At 42.5% G+C, this 19,572-nt stretch overlaps 1 protein-coding gene across 3 annotated transcripts in view; it reads left to right on the top strand.

Moving 5' to 3' along the window:
• Window positions 1-19,572, top strand: part of ACKR2 (atypical chemokine receptor 2) — a 78,968-nt gene that overhangs the window by 38,768 nt on the left and 20,628 nt on the right. Inside the window, exon 1 of one of the 3 annotated variants that reach the window (XM_027837279.1) lies at window positions 13,879-14,074. The exons of the other annotated variants lie outside the window; for them this stretch is intronic. The gene's annotated coding sequence lies outside the window, so the exon portion shown is untranslated. Of the gene's footprint in view, window positions 1-13,878; window positions 14,075-19,572 lie in introns of those variants that run through there. 3 annotated transcript variants of the gene reach the window in all.

Consider the following 19,572-nt stretch of genomic DNA (forward strand, 5'->3'; position numbering starts at 1 on the left):
GTGTGTGTGTGTGTGTGTGTGTGTGTGTGTGTGTGTGTGTGTGTGTGTGTGTTTTGGGAGAGGGTGTTAAATAAAGCCTTTACCTATATTTAATGGTTTGTTAATCTAAGTGCTTACAATGGAGGATGAAGCCCTTTTACCTTTTCTGTAGAGTTCTAAACGTGAGCTATATTCTGATGTCCCCAGGAGAAACTCTGGTAGGAGCAAAATGAGTAAATTCTTGATGTTTTTAAGGGAAACCTTGGGTAGGACATGAGCTAAAGAGTATGATTATTGAGATAGCCCCCAAGACTGAACACAGTCCCTAGAAACCCAAAACTTCAGTTCTAGGCTGCAAGTTACAACCAAAAATTTGTGTCCTTGTGTTTGTCTATGAGCATGTGTCTAGGTGCATGCCTCTGCATGGGTCTACATTCATGTGCTTATATATATGCTTGGGAGTTTTCCTACACATGTGCCTCTCTGTATATATATATGTCTAAATGCATAACTCCCATTGGATATTAAATCAGGAGGAAAATATGAGGCAGTACTGCATAGATCCCAAAGGTTTTCTGTCTGTGACTGCTGCACAATGCATATTTTCCACATTGCTTGGAACCTTGGTACAATTTTCTTTTTTCCTTTTTTGCACTTAATAGTATTTTATTTTTTTCCAATTACATGTAAAGATAGTTTACAACATTCACTTTTATACCATTTTGAGTTCCAAATGTTTTTCTCTCTCCCTCCCTCCTCTCCCCTCCTCCCTCCCGCCTCCCCACAATGGCAATATTGTGCAATCATAGTAAACATATTTCCACACTAGTCATAGTATGAAAGAAAAATCAGAACAAAAGGGAAAAAACCACGAGAAAGAAAAAACAAAAAAAGTGAAAATAGTATGCTTCAATCTGCATTCAGACTCCCACAGTTCTTTCTCTGAGTGTGGATGGCATTTTCCATCATAAGTCTTTTGGAATTGTTTTGGATCATTGTATTGCTGAGAAGAGCTAAGTCTATCATAAATGGTCATTGCATAATGTTGCTGTTCCTGTGTATAATGTTCTCCTGGTTCTGCTTACTTCACTCAGCATCAGTTCATACAAGTCTTTCTAGGTTTTTCTGAAATCCCTCTGCTCATAATTTCTTATGGAACAATAGTATTCAATTACATTCATATACCACAACTTGTTCATCCCTTCCCTAATTGATGGGCATCCCCTCAATTTCCAATTCTTTGCCACCTGGTATAATTTTCAAAAACAATTTAGTTCAAGGCACAGGTTCCACTCAACAAATATTTATTAAGCGTTTGCAAAGTACTTCCCAGCCCTCAAGGAGATTTCCTTCTGATGTTGTTACTGTTTTTTTTCAGTTGCATCCAACTCTTTATGACCCCATGTGGGATTTTCTTGGCAAAGAGGCAGGAGTGGTTTGCCATATCCTTCTCCAGATCATTTTATAGATGAGGAAACTGAGGCAAACAGGGTTAAGTGACTTGCCTAGGGTCACATAGCTAGTAAGTATCTAAGACCAGATTTGAACTCAGGTCTTCCTGACTCCAGGCCCAACCATCTATCCATTGTACTACCTAGCTGATAGACATTTTCAAGTTCTGGAAAGGTTGTCAAATAGAAGATGGATTAGATTTGATTTGCTTAGCCCCAGAGGGTGGAGCCAGGAGTAATGGAGCAAAAGAGAGGAATTGTAGTGGAGTAGATATGCGTGTGTAAGGAAAATCTTTCTAACAATGAGAGCAGCCTGTAGAATGGAGGCTTCAGAAGCTAGTGAGACAGCACCACATTAGTGAAGGAGGTGGGGCTTTAGGCAAAGACTGAGTGACCAATCAGGGATTGGACAAGGTATCTCTGAGATGCCTTCCAACTCTGATAAGCCATGATTCTTTATTTACAGAAAAATCAAATAAACAAGCAAAAGAACATTTCCAGAAACCTGTTAGTGAATTCCCAAGACATTGGCCAAAAGTTCCCCACTAGTTCATGAGTCTGACTTTCCCTCCTTTTAGATGTTGTCCTCTGTTAGTCCCACCCAAGGCTTGTAGTAAAATTTTCTCTCTCAGTCTGAGTTCCATCCTTTTAGGCCCCTCCTCTGCCCTCCCTCTATCCCCTTGAATACAGAAAGAGAATCACAAAGCTCTCTCCTGGTCTTCCTCCACCACAAGTCAGGCCCTCAAGAAGCAGCCTAAGTTCCTTTCCCATGGGTGTAAATGGGACCCACCCAGTCTGTAGCAGCCCCGGCCAAGCAACCCTAGGCAAGACTGGTCCTCTTTTCATGCAATTTTATGATTTGTACTATGTCATTCACTGGCTCAAAGCACTTGGGCATAAATATTCTGAAAGCTTCCAACTTACCAAACCCTATGCTCAACTACACTATGGGGAAAACAGATTAATAAGACTCAGTCCCCACCCTCCTTGAGCTCACAGCCTCATAAAGAATAACTTTAGAAGTCATCAAGAGACTAGGAAAGCCTCAGCCTTCACGAACTTCCACAGAACCTGCAGCAGGCGCTCACGAAGGAGGGTGTCAGTTCCCTGGCAGTCCTGTGCCTGCTGTCTGGCCAGCGCCTGCTCCAGGTGCTGCTAATCCAAGTCACAAATTGCCATATGACTGGCTGTGCATCTCTTTCTAGTAACATTCGCTTACTCAACAGGCATCGTGTGGCAAACTGTAGAATTATAGAGTATCTGAGACCTTAGAGTGCATGGCATAGAATGAATGTCCTGGTGGGGAGGGATCTTTGGACATAGAAAAGCAGAGCTGGCAAGACCCATAAACCATTAAAAAATAAGTTTGCCAGACTTGGAATGTATCTTAGAACATAGGACATGCACCCTGGAAAGGACCTCAAAAAGTAGAATTTGAAAGCTGGGAAGGACCTTAGAACACAGGTCATATAAATGTTAGAACAGAAAGGGACCTTGAAGGTCAGTCTAGTCCAACCGTCTCATTTTACATATGGATAAAATGAAGGTGCAGAGAAGGGAAATGATCTACAAAAGGTGATACAGCTATTAAACATCAGTCAGGAATTGAACCCAAGTCTTCTGACTTTAGTTCCTTCAGTTCTATCCATTATACCCCAACTGTAACCATTTCTGCTATTTTCCTTTCATATATAGTTCTCCCTTCTTTCTCCTATCAAAAATCTTTTTTTAAATTATTATTATTTTTTTTAGGCAATTGGGGTTAAGTGACTTGCCCAGGGTCACACAGCTAGTAAGTGTCAAGTATTTGGTCTGAGGCCGGATTTGAACTCAGGTCCCCCTGACTTCAGGGCCGTTGCTCTATCCACTGCGCCACCTAGCTGCCCCCCAAAATCTTAATAGTTCAAATGCTACCTCCTTCAGGAAGTCCTCCCTGACTCCCTCCTCTCCAAATCCACAGGCATCTCTTCTCTACTTTCAGATCCTATGACATGGACCCTCTGTGCATCTCTGGCGCACAAAACCCATGGATCTTTGGTGCCCGATGTTACTCATCCAGTAGTAAGAATAATTCATATCTTGTAGAACTTGAAGGTTGACACAGTACTTTCATCCAGTCACTCGTTTATCTATGTAAGTCTTCCCTGCCCAGACCAATGGTGAGTGATTCAGGGGCAGGGACAAGGCCCTCTTCTTTTCTGTATCCCCACAGGACATTGCACATAGTGAATGTACTGCAAATGTTGGTGGATTTGACCCCGAACAGACTTTTTTAAAAGTCTCAGGAGAAGAAACATTAGAACAATTCCAGCCTTGTGTTTGTTACTGAGTTACTGCATCACTTTGAGCAAATCATTTCACCTCTGGACCTCAGCATCTTCCTTGAGAAATAGGGTAGCTGATGGAACATTGATCTAGGTCTCCTCCAGGTCTGACATTCTGTGCTCTTTGTTCTAAGGCTCTTTCCAATTCTGTTATTCTATTTTCAGTGTCCTGAGGTTCCTCCCAGATTCGGCATTCTGTTGTTCTGTGTTCTAACCATCCTTCCAGCTCTGATATTCCAGCTATAACATTTTATGTTCTAAGCAGAGCTATGACTCTGAATTCTTGTAACTGGGCGCAAATTCATTTGTTGGGGAGCAGGAGGAAGATGATGGTCTAGAGGACAGTCCAAATACAAATGTAGTCAGACAGTGTGTGACCATATAGTTTGGGCTGAGCCCCATAGGGGTTAGGGTGATGGCAAACCCCAGGAGAGGGATACCATGAAAAGAACTATAGAGGGTCTGAGACCTTAGAATTCACAGCATAGAATAAATACCCTAGTGAGGAGGGATCTCCCAATAGTTGAAAGTCCATGGTTCAGGCCTGGTAGAGGTGAGGCAGGGCAGTTAGGTAGCATAATGGATAGAGTTCCATGCCTGGAGTTGGGAACACTGATCTTCTGAGTTCTAATCTGGCCTCAGACACTTACTAGCTGTGTGACCCTGGGCAAGTCACTATACTCTGCCTCAGTTTCCTCATCTATAAAATGAGCTGGAGAAGGAAATAGCAAACCACTCCAGTGCCTTTGCCCAAGAAAACCCCAAAAAGGAGTCACAAAGAGTCAGACACAACTGAAAACAATTGAGGTGTGGCACAAAGATGGTAGTCATTATAAGGAGGAAGTGCCCCACCCCATGTTGATTCTAGTTGATTCTAGTATGGTCTGGTTATGGCTATGGTTATAAAGTCTTCTAACTCTAATGACCTAGGGTCTCAAAGAATCTCTAGCACAAGGGTTACAGGAAAGATGCCAGAAGTCCATAGAAAAGTTCACCTCTTCCTCTCCAAACAGCCAAGGTGGGCAGGGGTGGAGGGAACCCAGTTCTCTCATTTTCATACTCAGACTCATGTGACATCAACCAATGCAGGGTATCTCTAATGTAACTTTTGAAGAAGAATGTTAGGAAAGAAAATAGTTCATTTTTTCCAAGTCCCCGCCCTGTGGTTCAGATGAGGACCAAAATATCATCATTGAGCTGATTCATCTGTCCTTGCAGCCTCTCCTTCTTCAGCTGCAGGCTTCTCAGGCCAAAGTGGACCACCCTTGGTTTTAGTGCCTTCCAGGGAAGATTTCACAACCCCTCTTTTATCAGTCAAGATGTACTTTCTTCTCTATGACCTGATTATGACAAAATCTGCTATTTCTATACTACTTGACAATTCACTTCCACCAACTCTTCACTTATAGAACACATTGCCGTATCACCTTCAGGGTTACGGAACACTTTCCTCAAGATACCCCTCAGAAAGACATAGTACAAGAATTATTTCTCCATATTACAGGTGGTAAAATTGAGTTAAGTGAATTGCTCACATAGCCGGTAAGTGTCAGAGCTAGGATTTGAACCTGGATCTCCTGGTTCTTAATCCTTTACCCTGTTGCCTCATTTAAGCTTTATCACAATGCTACAAGGTAGGTGGTGTATGTATTAATGTTCCCCATTTCTCAGAGGAAGAAACTGAGGCCCAGAAAGAGGAAGTAACTTAACCAGGGTCACCCAAGTAAAGAGTCAGTGTGGTAGAGTGGAGAGTTCTTTCTGAACCCCAGTCTATTCACTACCTGTGTAATCTAAGGTGAGTCATCACCTTCCTGGGCCTTAGTTTCTTGGCACTGCCTACCTCACAGGGTTTTGATGAAAATGATTTGTAAGCCTCGAAGAGCTACCCCATCGGAAACTTTTGATATTCAGGCTGTGGGAGCACTTCAGAAGCGGGAGGAATTTAAAGGAGAATTCTAAGCTGAGTGTGGTGGCACAGGCCTATAATTGCTGCTCCCAAGCAGGCTGGGGCTGGCAGAGCCTTTGAGATGGGGACCAGACTCACTGTGGTGGAGCCGGAGCCACCAGGCTGCCTGAGGAGGGGTTGAACAGCCCAGATCAGAAAAGGAGCAGTTCTGAGCTCCTGCTCATAGCAGTAGTGGGATCAAGTCTATGAGTGGCTGTTGTGCTTCCAGGCTGGGCAAGACAGGGCAACACAATCTAGAGAGAGAGAGAGATGGAGAGAGAGAGAGAGAGATGATAGGTAGACGGAAAGATGATAGATAGACAGACAGACAGACAGACTGTATTTGGTGTGGATGAGATGGCTCCCCTTAGAGCCTTCCTTGAAGGTCTGAGCCAAGAGGGAAGGCACCAACTGACTGACTCCCTTTCTAGTATCTAAGCAGCAAGGCCCTTTTTGCTCCCTGGCATCAGAAACCACTGACTCTTCCATTTCCATTCTCTGTCTTGATTACTTCCTTTCTCTTTTCAGTGTTCTGTTCATGCCCCGTGACTTTCTGTTCCACTTCATCCTCTGATACCTGTTGTTTGACCTTCATTTTTGAAGAGAACCAGTGACATCATGGGGTGATGTCTAGACTCGTGTGTGAACTGGATTTAAGTGAGGCAGAGCTGCGCAAAGTCGTCACCCTGACTCTTTCTTCCTGACTCATTGAAGCTCAGTGGCAGGACAAAAGTCAGGATGACTGCTGATGGCCCAGGACACAGCAGATGACCTTGGTGTCTCCAGTGTCTGACCAAGCTCTAAGTGCTCCACAGCCCCTGCTTCAGCCATCTTCATGGCCATTGGAACAAATCATTCTCATCTGCCAGGGAAAGTCTTCACACGCTTGGGGTAGATATCCCCCTAACCCAGTTACCCTCAACCTGCTTCAGCCTGTCTGCCGAGATGGTTTACCAGGATGTGGCTGCTGCACATGCTACAGTTTCCTGGAGCCACGGGTAAGAGTTGGGTGAATCAAGTGGACACCAGAGGTGGATAAGCAGCCCCGAAGACGGCTAATACCTAGATTTACTCTAGCAGCAAGGTGGCACAGTGAATAAAATCTTGGACTTGGAATCAGGAAACCCTGAGTTCAAGTGCTTACTAGTTGTGTGACCTTGTTCAATCACATCATCTCTCGGCCTCAGTTTTCTGAGCTGTAAAATGAGGGATGATAACAGCACCTACCTCCCAAGTTTATTATGAGAAACGAATGGGATACCATGTAAAACACTTTGAAAACCTAAGGTACTATGTAAATGCCAGCTATTTACCATGCTCACCCTTGGTTATACAGTTATTTGGAAAGCCTGGAAGTAGTGAGGTAGATTAAATCTGGAACAGAAAGCAATACCTGCAGCTAGCGTTTCAAGAGGGGTCCAGCTTTGGTCTGGCACATGGCCTTCTGAATAACGGGCTTACCTGGGGAATTTTCCAAGCAAAGAGAGAATAGATCCTCTGTACCTGGCCTTCCTCTGTTCCCATCTTGCCAAACAAGACTACAAAAACCAAATGAAGCAACTAACTCAGTAATCTCAAAGGTCTTTCTTTACCAGCTCTACATACACTTTATGGTAATAACAGAGCCAGGATTCAAACCCAGGGCTTCTGATTCCAAATCTGGCTGTGACCTCTCCCCTCTAACCTAAGCTCTTCATGGTACAGTCTAGGCCTGTGGTTTCTTGGAATGTGTTCAGCAGCGATAGGTTGGTTCCCCTCCTCTGAACTAAGGATTCTTCCTGTCTCTTTGCACAAACATCTGGCGTACCCTCTAACTCATTGGGCCTCTTTGTAACCACAGGAAACTCTACGCTGACCCATGTCATGCAGCCAGCCACATGCCTATTGGGATCAGAGAAAAACATGTGGAAGATTGGATGTGGGGTAGAGTTTGTAGCTGGAGCTAGAACTGGCATTGAGGCTGTAGCGGAGCTGCTGGTAGTAGCTGATGTACCCCCATCCTCCCCTCCCTGCTCCGTAGTTACCAGAGTTCAAGGCTGGCGAAGACCAGAAGAAGGCAGGAACACTGTCTCTGGGTCTTGGTCTTGTCTCCTGCCTCAGAGAACTCCTTATTCTGGAAACAAAGAACAAGAAACAGCTCAGCAAATTTCTGTTTTGTTGGTTGATGTTACTGGGTGACTTTCTCCATGCCAGGAAAAGAAAAAAGTGACAAAAGATCCAGGGTCTACAGGTTCACAGATGAGGGACCTGGATCCGAAGGTACCTACAGTTCCTGTTCTTTTGGAGAGATAATAGGAAGGCAAATGATCTGGCGAGAAATGTGGACAGGAGAGTTTCTATATATTGTGCAGAAGAAGAAATGAGTAAGATGGTAGCTTCTCCTAGAGCTAGTTCTATTAGACAAGTCTGCTAAAAGCAAACATAATGGTCTCAGCCCTTCTTAATGCAAATGAGATATGGAAAAAGCATTGGACGAGGAGGTAGGAGACCTGGACTCAAGATTCAACTCTGTCACTTAACTAGTTCTGTGACCTTGGGCAACTTATTTCTTTTTTCTGGGATTAATTTTCTCTTTCCAAATGAGGGGCTAATAAATAGCTCACACTGCCATAATGCTTTAGGGTTAGCAAAACACTTTGCATATCTTACATCCTTCGTTTGATCCTCACAACAGTCATTGGTGAGGTAAGTTCAACAGTCGTTATTTCCATTTTATAGTTGAGGAAACTGAGGCTCAGAGAAGTTAGCAAGTGTCAGAGGTAGGACTCAAACCCCAAGTCTTTTCTAGCACCTCCCCAGTCCAGTTAAGAAGTGCACCAAAATAAAATCCCAGAAGGAGGGGCAGGGAACCAAGCATTTGGGCCCAGAGTTTGGACACATTATTCTGCCATATCTGCCCACATGGTTCCAAAATGGAGAATGAACTCCCTCTTCCAGCTTCTCTCTGACGGAATCCTCCAAAAACACAGAACCAAAGATCCAGCTTCAACCAAGTGGTCACCTCAAGAATAGCTCTTTATGAGTCTCATCTCCATAGCAATGCTATCAGGGCAGGGAGCCTGCAAAACTAGAGTTACCTATGTATGATTTTTCTTCTTATAGAGTTGATAAGGACACCCCTGATCAATTGACTTTCTACCAACTGATATAATTGTAGATGTTAAGGGGTCAGGTTAACAGAGACAGAGAGGTACTAAAGTCTTAAACAAAGTGTAAAGGGTACTTAGGTAGTGCAGTGGATAGAATTCCAGGCCTAGAGTCAGGAAGACCCAAGTTCAAATGTGACTTCAGACACTTACTTGCTGTGTGACCCTGGGCAAGTCCCTTAACTCTGTTTGCCTCAATTTTCTTATTTGTAAAATGAGCTGGAGAAGGAAATGGCCAACCATTCCAGTATCTTTGCAAAGAAAACCTCAAAAGGGGGTCATGAAGAGTCAGATGTGACCAAAATGACTAAACAACAACAAAGGCTTGGTTACCCCTTTATGTTATGAGGTGTGAAGAAATCGTCCAGATAAAATTGGTAGAGGGGCAGCTAGGTGGCACAGTGGATAGAGCACCGGCCCTGAAGTCAAGAGGACCTGAGTTCAAATCCGGCCTCAGACCAAACACTTGACACTTACTAGCTGTGTGACCCTGGGCAAGTCACTTAACCCCAATTGCCTAAAAAAAACAAGAAAACAAAACAGATAAAACTGGTAGAATTTGAGGGCAGTTGGCAATAGCTAGCTAGACAAGCTAGGGCTCAATCACACCCTTAGTGCCCCTTTTAAAAAATGGAATACGCTTTCTAGGGAGCCAGTGGAGAGATGAGGCCAGAGATAACTCTGAAGATTGTGACCTCTGACTACAGAGAAGAGAGAAAGCCATGGAAAGAGAACCTAGTTTTTGAGAAGGAATCATTTCTCACCTCTGAGATTTCATACTTCTTTCCTTAACTGCTTTCAATAGTATTTTGAGTAGAACTGTTCACCTAGGAGAAGACAGCAGGGAGCAGGCCCAGATACCCATGGCAAGTTGGCTCTAAGGAGTGTGTCCTCTGAGAGTCGAGAAAAGAGTCCCTTCTGGTTATTGCAACAGGGACTTCCCAGGAAGTAATCCACCAGGTAGAGACCCTGCACCCAAGAGAAGCAGCATGAGGACACCATAAGAAACAAAAGAGTACCAGGGCATTGGGTTATTGAAGGTGTTAGTTGCCTAAGCCACCTATATTCCTTAAGTGTATGCCTGCCTTTCTACCAGCATATTTTATATAAGTACCCTTTCTTTCTTTTTTTTTATTATGTATGTATTTATTTGTGTTCATGCTGACTCCCCCAATAACATGTAATTTTCTTGAGTATGGATTGTTTCGTTTTTGTCCTTAAAACATAGCACAATGCCTAATACATAACTGGTGCTTAATAAATACTTGCTGTTGGATTGGCTGGGCTATCATTTGATTTACAAGTACATGAGTTTGCATCATCCTGATTCAAGTATGTGTACATCATGGATGGTCCTGACCAAAAACTTTGTTTATAGCTCAGATACCATCTCCTCCATGAAGCCCTGCTGGATCCCCCACCCCAGCTGTTATTTCCCCCACCCCTACCCCACACCTTGTCATTCTGTTTATGCTCAATGTATAGGTGTCTCTGCCTATGAAAATTTTTGCTCCTTGACTTCAAGGATTCACTCAGCACCTCCCTAGCACCTGACATATAGTAGAGATGCTTGTTGATTGAGTTTTACAGGGTACTTGATTTAGAATTCAGGAAACCCAAGTTAAAATCTCACCTCACATAGTGGCTGTGTGATCCTGGTGCCTTTTCTTTCTACTGATGGTATACACAGCTATGTGAGAGCACACCCTAGGTTTATGGGGGAAACTTTTTTATTTTTAGTTATTTATTTAGTTTTATTTATATTTATTTAGTTTATTTATATTTAGTTATTTATTGATTAGTTTATTTTTAGTTTTCAACATTCACTTCCACAGGATTTTGAGTTCCAAATTTTCTCCCCATCTCTCCCCTCTCCCCATCCCAAGATAGCATGCATTCTGAATACCCCTTCTCCCAATCTGCCCTCCCTTCTATCACTGCCCCCTTCTCATATCCCTTTCCCCTTCTATTTTCCTGTAGGGCAGGATAGATTTCTATACCCCATTGCCTGTATGTCTTATTTCCCAGTTGCATGTAGAAACAATTTTTAACATTCATTTTTAAAACTTTGAGTTCCAAATTCTCTCCCTTCCTCCCTCCCCACCCACCCTCATTGAGAAGGCAAGTAATTCAATATAGGTTATACATGTATAGTCGTGCAAAACACTTCCATAATAGTCATGTTGTGAAATACTAACTATATTTCTCTCCCTCTTATGCTAGCCCCCATTTATTATATTCTCTTCTTTGACCCTGCCCCCTCCTCAAAAGTATTTGCTTCTGATTACCCCCTTCCCCAATCTGCCCTCCCTTCTATCATCCCCACCTCTTTTATTCCTTTCCCCCCTATTTTTCTGTAGGGTAAGATAGTTTTCCAAACCCAATTGAATGTGTATATTATTCCCTCCTTAAATCTAATCCAATGAAAGTAAGATTCACTCATTCCCTCTCACCTCCTCCCTCTTCCCCTCCACTATAAAAGCTTTTTCTTGCCTCTTTTATGTGAGATAATTTACCCCATTCTAGCTCTCTTTCTCCTCCCAATACAATCCTCTCTCACACCTTAATTTTATTTTTTAGATATTATCCCTTCATATTCAATTCACCTTGTGTCCTTTGTCTCTCTCTCTATATATATTCCCTCCAAACTACCCTAATACTGACAAAGGTCTCATGAGTTACAAATGTCATCTTTCCATGTAGGAATGTAAACAGTTCAACTTTAATAAGTCCCTTATGATTTCTCTTTCCTGTTTACCTTTTCATGCTTCTCTTAAGTCTTGTATTTGAAAGTCAGATTTTCTGTTCAGCTCTGGTCTTTTCATCAAGAATGCTTGAAAGTCCTCTATTTCATTGAATATCAATTTCTCCCCCTCATTGATTACACTCAGTTTTGCTGGGTAGGTGATTCTTTGTTTTAATCCTAGCTCCTTTGACCTCCAGAATATCATATTCCAGGCCCTGAAACTTTTATTTTTTTGCTAGTGTTCTTAAGATATCATTTCAGTAAATACATTTGCTTTGAGCTAATTGTGTCTACTAACTGACATTTCTTTCTCATCTTTGTGCAAATACATTTTAAATACATATAATTATAGGCAGGTATTATAATTTTACTTTGAAATAAAAATTTCATCCTACTATCAGTTGACACAGCTTAGTCCTTCAAGGTATTCTTAAATTCCATTCCCTATAGTGTTAAAGATAAACATACAGGTAGAAGCTAGTGAGCTATATTTTTTTAGGAGTGTAGACACACAGAGTACCTTAAACTTGAGACTTGTCTTCCCCCCCCCAAGCAACACAACCCTTGAATTTGAGTTGGAGTATGGCCCAGAATTCTGCATAATCAACATAGGAAGCCTCCTAAAGAATGTGATATAAGAAGCAGTTTCTGCTCTAAACATCCTCTCTTTTCTCTTCCACTGGCATCTGATGATCTGTGACTATGGATTCCTTTCCTCTCCCACCTGAATTCCCATCATTAGAGTCATTTTCCTGGGTCAGATTGAAAAAGCAGGAGGTTGTTTCTATTTGGCAATACGAGAGCAAATAGGAAAGAACCCAGACCTAGGAGTTTGGGAGCCAGGATGTTACCCTTGGTTCCTCAACTAAACAACTATGTGACCTTGGACAAGTCATTTCCTCTTTTGCCTTTCAGCTTCCTTCTCTATAAAATTAAAAGGTAGGGGGAGAATTGGAAAGTTTCTAAGAATGCTTCTAACTAACATTCTAGGATCCTTTTGTGATCCATTGGGGGGATGGGAGGCAAGAGGTGGCCCTCCTTCAGCCCTTTCCGGTTAGTAGAGGTCAGTTTGTCTAATAGCTAGTTGTCACCTTGGGAGCTGCAGGCATTCCCAAGGGGGTTAAGATGCAGGATAAGGGAGTTTTGGTTGAGAGTCTGGAATGGGGAGGAGGAGAGAGGTTTAGAGAAGGAAGTAGGAAAGAGAGCTCCAGCCTGCCAGAGCTAGAAGGAACTTTGAAATTCAGTCAGTCCAGCCTCCTTACTTTCAGACTGAGGAAATTGAGACCCAGAGAGATGAAGAGACCACAACAATATGCCTTATTGGGTGGGCAGTCGTCATGGGACACCCAGAGCAGGCATCAAAGCATCATGAAGTCAAGGTCTCCTTCACAGCATGATTTGAGCTTAAGATTCCTAGTCATCTGGGAACTCTTCAATGTGGTGAAAGTCTTGTCTTTGGGCCACTCTCACAACTAGAGAAAAGACTTTGGAATGCAGGCAATGTGAGAGGCAATGTACAGGTGTGGGAATCACTGTGCAGATGTGGAAATCATGCAAGACTGAAAGTCCTTTTAAAAAAAGGCAGACATGCCAGATTGGCACAGTGCAAAGAACATTGAGCTCAGAGTTAGAAGAAATAGGTTCAAATCTTAGCTCTGCTACTTTTTACAGGTTGGAATTTGGACAAGTCACTTCACTTCTTCCCTCTGAGACTCAGTTTCCTCATTTGTATATTGTGAGAATTAGAATAGATGATCTCTAACATTCCTTTAAATTCTAAAAACCCTTCCATCCTAGAATAAATGGCCAGGACCTAGAGATACACAGGGATGAAACAAGGATATGAGAACATCCCATTTGGGACCTAGGAGGAAGTAGGGACCAGCATGTGATATATGAAAGAAATCTCGAAGAACTTAGCATGTCAGAGCTGAGAAGGGCGCCTGATAGAGAATTTCAGAGCTGGGAGAATCATGTAGCCCAGCTTTTACAGGGGAGGAAAAAGACACCCTGAGAAGAAAAAGAACTGCTTGACCGTAGAGTCTTGGGAATGGCCTAAGTAACTTCAGCTGAAAGGATGGGGAGTAGCCTGTCTCAGCTATGATTTCCACCAGGAACATACATTTTCCAGCCAGTTTTGCTTTAAGGAAAATTTGAGGTCATTTGATTTTGCCTTTAAGGTCATTTGAGTTTGACTCAGCTCTGAATTTAAGCCAATATCCCAGTTGTTTTGAAACACAGTCAAGCAGGAGGGAAAAATATGTTTTCCTATTCTGAAACAGGATGCAGGCAGGCTGACCTTTCCTGGGCCGTTCTGCACTAGGACAGAGAACACTGAAGTCCCTCCTGACATTTTTCCTTGGGAAGAGGAGCTCCTGAGTAAGGTGCGGAGGGTCTGACCTTAGCCAGAGGAGGACCGGCCCAAGAGCTGGCCGGCAGGTCAGGGCCAAGGAAGGTGGCTTTCTCTGCGGACCAGAGAACTGGTAGGTATGGGAGGAACTTGTCATCTCCAGGGTGCATGCCTTCAAGGGTCAGGCACCACCAACTGTGAAGGAGTGGACAGAGCTCTAGATTTTGAGGCAGAGGGCCTGAATCTGATTCTTACGGTCTCTGACTTTAAGCAAGTCACATTATATTTCTAAGCCTCAGTTTCCTACTCTGAAAAATGATCGAGGTGGATCGAGGTCTCTAGCATCCCTTTCAATTCAAAATATTATAATCTTATGTAGTTGGCCTCGTAGGCTTGGTGTGTGCTGATTAATAATAATAATAGCTAACTTTTATATAGCACTTTAAGGTTTTCAGTGTGTTTTTCAGATCTTACCTCATTTGATTCTCACAATAGTGGGAGGCAGGTGCTAGTCCTTATTTAATAGTTGAGGAACCTGACACAGACAGTTAAGTGACTTGCCCAGGGTCACACAGTGAGTGTCTAGCTACTCAGATGCAGTGATGCTGGATTTGAACTCAGATCTTCCTGATTCCAGAGCTGCCTCTAAATTCGTACTTGAGGGCTTGCAGGGATGTACTGGTAAATGTTTAACAACTAGGTCTCTGAAAAAATGTCTAAACAATTGGAAAAAAAAAAGCAATAAATCAAGCCCTGATTCATAGCCTTTGCTGATTTGAGATATAAATGCTCATGCTGAAAGTTTGTCAGTTGACTCCTAGAAGTCAGTTTAAGCTGGTTCCCTGCCTGGTACCCTCAACCAAGGGTGTCCTAGAGCCCTCTGGAACCAGTTCGCAAACACATTTTTGAATGTGATCACATTTATACCTCAGAAATTGGCAAAGACTGCAGATTGGAGCTCGATTTATCATTTTGTTGATTGTCTAGACTCAAGAAAGTGATGGAGAAAATGTTAATGATTAAACTTAAAAGTGTGTTGCGAATTTTCAGACCCTCATCCTTAACCAGGGCCTCCCCATCATCCCCACTGTGATACCCTCACCCACACCTACCCTCCCCCGTCCCCTCAATCAATAAGCATCTACTATGAGTCAGGTACTGTGCTGAATCCAGGTTTCTCTCTCCTGTGTCCCATTCCACGGAAAGGATCTCAGGAGCCAGCAGATACATGCTTCCCAAAAGAGGAACTACAAAGTCCTTTCCCTTAGGGTGCTCACATGGGGGGGGCCATAAGATAAGGACATTATTACAACATACATTATCCAATAAGTGCCCTAGAAAGGATTAGTGCTGAGAGATATTTATTCCCTGGGTGGTCAGGGGTCCCAGAAGGAGTGACATTTGAGTTGGGATTTTTAAAAATAGACAAGAATTTGAGGGAAGGAGATAGGAGCACATTCCAGCAAAAGTAAATGTGTAGAAGCAGGAAAACTTGGGGTGTGTTCTAGTTGTCCATTTTGCCTGGAGTATGGTATAGCAGGGTAAAAAAGTATGAGGTAGGGTTGGAAAGGAAGGGTGGGACCACATTGTTAATGGCTGTGGATGCCAGGCTAAGCATTTGGGACTGGACTCAGTAAGTAGTTACTAAAGGGTTTTGAGCTGAAGAATGACAGGCCAAAATCTATGTGTAAAGAATATTAATCTGGCAGCCATGGAGGGTAATAACAATATTAACATCTATCCCAGGTGTATCCGAATTGTAATAGCAGAAAGTTAGGTGGGGCTTCATGGTTTACAAAGTTCCCTGTGAGATGGATGGTACTTCTATTGTTATCCTCATTTTGAGATAAGAAAACTGAGGCTGAGAGATGGTTAATTTACTTGCCTGATTCACACACCTTGCTAGAGCAGATTCTTAAATTCAAAATCAGATCTCCTGGCTCCTTCTAGGGTTCTTTGCATTAGTGTATCATAATGGACAGTGTCAGGCTTGGAGGCTCCTAGTTCAAATACTACCTCTGATACTTATTAGCTCTGTGACCATTGTTGGCAGGTCACTTAACCACCTTGAGTCTCAGTCTCTTCATCTGTAAAATGGAGGCAGTAATACCTCTAGTATGGCAGTTCTCAAAGCAGGGTCTGAGGACCCCTTAGTGGTCTCTAAGAGTCTCTGGGGAGGTCTGTGAGGTTAAAACTATTTTCATAGTAATACTAAAACATTTAAATCTCTAATATGGTAAATATAAAGAGATGTAAACACTGGCATGCTAGAATCAGCTTAGACTGACTCTTGAGCTGATAATTAAATTTTCAATGTAAGCATCTATACCTCAGAAATGCTACAAATCAGAACTTGATTTACTGTTTTGTTGATTGTTTATTTTTAAGAAAGTGATAGAGAAAAGTCTTAAAAATGCAGACTCTTAAAATGCAGACTATACTTTAAAGTGTGTTGTGAATACTTTTTTTTGGAGAGTGGGTTGTTAAATATCTAACAGCACACTCTCCAATATAACCCACTTAAACAAAAGCTCTTTGGGGGATCTGCAATCATTTTTAAGAGTATAAACGGATCCTGAGGTCAAAAAGTTTGAGAACTGTTGCTCTCATATTTACCTTACAGACTTGTTGTGAGATTCAAATGAGATCATTACAGGCAAAGCATTCTGCACATTTAAGAGTGCTATAAATGTCAGTTATGATTATATTATAGTAACTCTCAGTAAGCAGTGGGGGAGGGCTTTTAGAGGTGAAGGAGGAAGGATGGAGAGAGCTCCCCAGCTCTTTGGAATTTCACCAGGTGGGCCTATTTTGATCAAAGGCCAGTCCTGATCAAAAATAAACAAATGCATTAATGGGAGTGCCTTAGTGACTAAAACAGTGTAGCATGATTGGTGGCTCATCTCTAAAATGAGATGGTGAGGGAAAATTTTTTTTTAAATAAATAACTAATTTACAAAATAATAATAAAATGAGGCAGTGGGACTAGTCTTGTTCTCCTCTACACCGGCACTGAGTTGAAGACCTGGGTTGACATCTCTATTCTGACACATAGCTAGCATTGGGACCCCAACCACATTACTTTTCTCTGTGCTTTAGGGGAGTTTCCTAGGATTGAGCTGTTCAGTTCAGTTCAGTTGTTTTCGGTCACGTCCAACTATACATGGCCTCATTTGGGGTTTTCTTGGCGAAGATACTGGAGTGGTTTGCCATTTCTTTCTCCACTTCATTTTATAGATGAGGAATATTGGTTCAAATCCTAATCAGATTAAGTAATGCTTAGTCCCCTGGAATTTTTGAATTGGATGAAGAAGTGGGGCTCTCATAGACACTGGACTTAGGGTCTAGTCTGGCCCTGCTGCATGTTAGTTGCATAAGTTTGTGCAAGTCCCTTCCGCTCTCCTGGTCTCAGTTTCCACCTCTGCAAAATGAATGTATATCAATAGATGATCTCTAAGGTCCCCTCCACCCATGGATGTTTTTGTGTTCTAAAGGAATTTTCCATTGCTGATAACTGGTGATTCTATGACTAGTACTTGACAGGGAGGCTCTTGAGGGCCTTTCTGCGTGGTAGGGGATGAGGAGAAGGGGTAGATGACCTTTAGGTCAGTGTGGTGTGGTGTAACAGAAAATTACGTGACTTGAGCTTTAGACTGAGGTCTAAGCCTGATTTATTTTGTGATGTGGAACTTATTATTTAAACTTTTTGAGGTGGGGTAAGGTTGGAGGAGTTGAAGTCTAAAAAAACAGTAATTCTTTGTAGGGTAAACTTTTGGAAAATGTAAGAAATTACTTTCATCATTATTGTGCTCTAACATAAACTCAATTAAAAGGAAAAAATTAGAAACCAAGTACAAGGCTGATGTGAATGTCCACTCCCAATATGATAGGCCCTATTTTTTAAAGTGCTTTAATGTTTGCAAAGCCTTTTCCCCATAACAGTCCAAGGACACATGTGGCATAAATGTCATAACCCTATTTGTTTTTGCCAAACCCTGTGATTTCATTGGTGTACACAATTCTCAGTAAAGAAACAGCCCCTGGGAATACAGATCATCACGGGCTGGGCAATTTGGAGTCTGTAGAAGGCTATCTCAGGTCCTCAGAGGAGAGTCACTCAGCCTGTTTCTGTCAAAGGTAGGTCCTGAACCCATGTCTTCTTGAATCCCAGATTGGCTTCTTATCCACTATGCTGAAGTGTAAATGCTCACACTGAAAATTTAACACTAGACTCTCTGGTCTCCAGCATACCCCTGGGAAAGATCCTGCCTCCTTTGTCCCCCTCAGTATGGCAAAGCACAACCCACTACATTATAGATTAGAAACACAGACTCTCAGAGCTGAAAGGGACCTTGGGGGTCATCTAGTCCCCTTTCCCCCACATTTTTACAGGAATGCCTTTTACACATCTGTGGGGAAGGCTCATCCAGCCCCCCCAAACCCCCCACTTAAAAACCTGTAGTGAAAGGGAACTCACTACCTATTAAAAGAAGCCCATTGCTCTTTTGGACTGCTCTCGCTCTTAGGAAGTTTTCTTTACACCAGGCTGACATCTGTCCCTCTTCAGCTCCCCCAAGCTCTATGCTTTTAGTTTTACCCACTGAGGCCAAACAGAAAAAATCAAATTATCTTTTTCATGACTGCCCTTCAAAGATTTGGTGAATGAATGCATGATAAGTCTAATTGGCTTTTCCATGATAGCCCTTTACATTTGTAACTGAGTGAATACAAGATCGAATGCTGAAATACCCCTACTGTTACAATGGACTTGACCATAACAGAACAAATTTTAGAAATAGTTGTTTGTGGGGGAAAAAAAGGAGGGGGAACCAACTAAAAACACTACAGACCTGAGGCAGGAGCCAAGACCAGATCTGTAAGTGGATCAAACAGACCAACTTTCAAATAGCTACCAAATATCACCAAAGAATCATAGGACTTAGAGCTGGAGGGGACCAAGAACTTGGAAAACCTTTAGTGCCCTAAAAATTTTGTTATTATTGTAGTGTATGGTTTATACAGGTTGTCCCAAAAGTCTTAGTGCACTAAGATTTTGGAGGACATCCTATTTATACAGATGAACTCATTTGATCCTTACAACAACTCTATGAGGGGTGACTGCAGGAATTACTATCCCCATTTTTCAAATGAGAGGAATGGGTTCACAGGGGAGAAGTGACCTGCCCATGGGCTCATAGCAAGTAAGTGTTTCCTGACTCCAGGGAGTGCTTTTTCCTCTACCTCTGCCATGCTTCCTCTGCTGGAAGAAGGGGACCTTAGGGGATTGTCTAATAGGAGCCCTTCATTTGTCAAATGAGGAAACTGAGTCTTAGAGAGGTAAAAGGATTTGACCAAAAACACAGGGCTATTAAGTACCAAAACTGCAATTTGAACCTATGTCTTCTTCTTCTGAACCTTTCTACTACACTGGGCAGTCCCTGCCTTGAAATTTCTTAACTTCAAAACGCATTGAGGGCAGTGAAAGTCTTCCCTTTGAGCTCCATGACAGAACAACATCTTCTCCATAGAAGGCATGTAGTAAATCAGAGAATCACAGACACTTTCTGAGTTAGCAGGGCCCTGAAAAAGTATCAAGTCCAATTGGGATCACCACTAAAATCTCTCTAATAT

The sequence above is a fragment of the Vombatus ursinus genome, unplaced genomic scaffold (assembly GCF_900497805.2).
Source record: "Vombatus ursinus unplaced genomic scaffold, bare-nosed wombat genome assembly UNPS02014820.1, whole genome shotgun sequence".
Classification (NCBI taxonomy): domain Eukaryota; kingdom Metazoa; phylum Chordata; class Mammalia; order Diprotodontia; family Vombatidae; genus Vombatus; species Vombatus ursinus.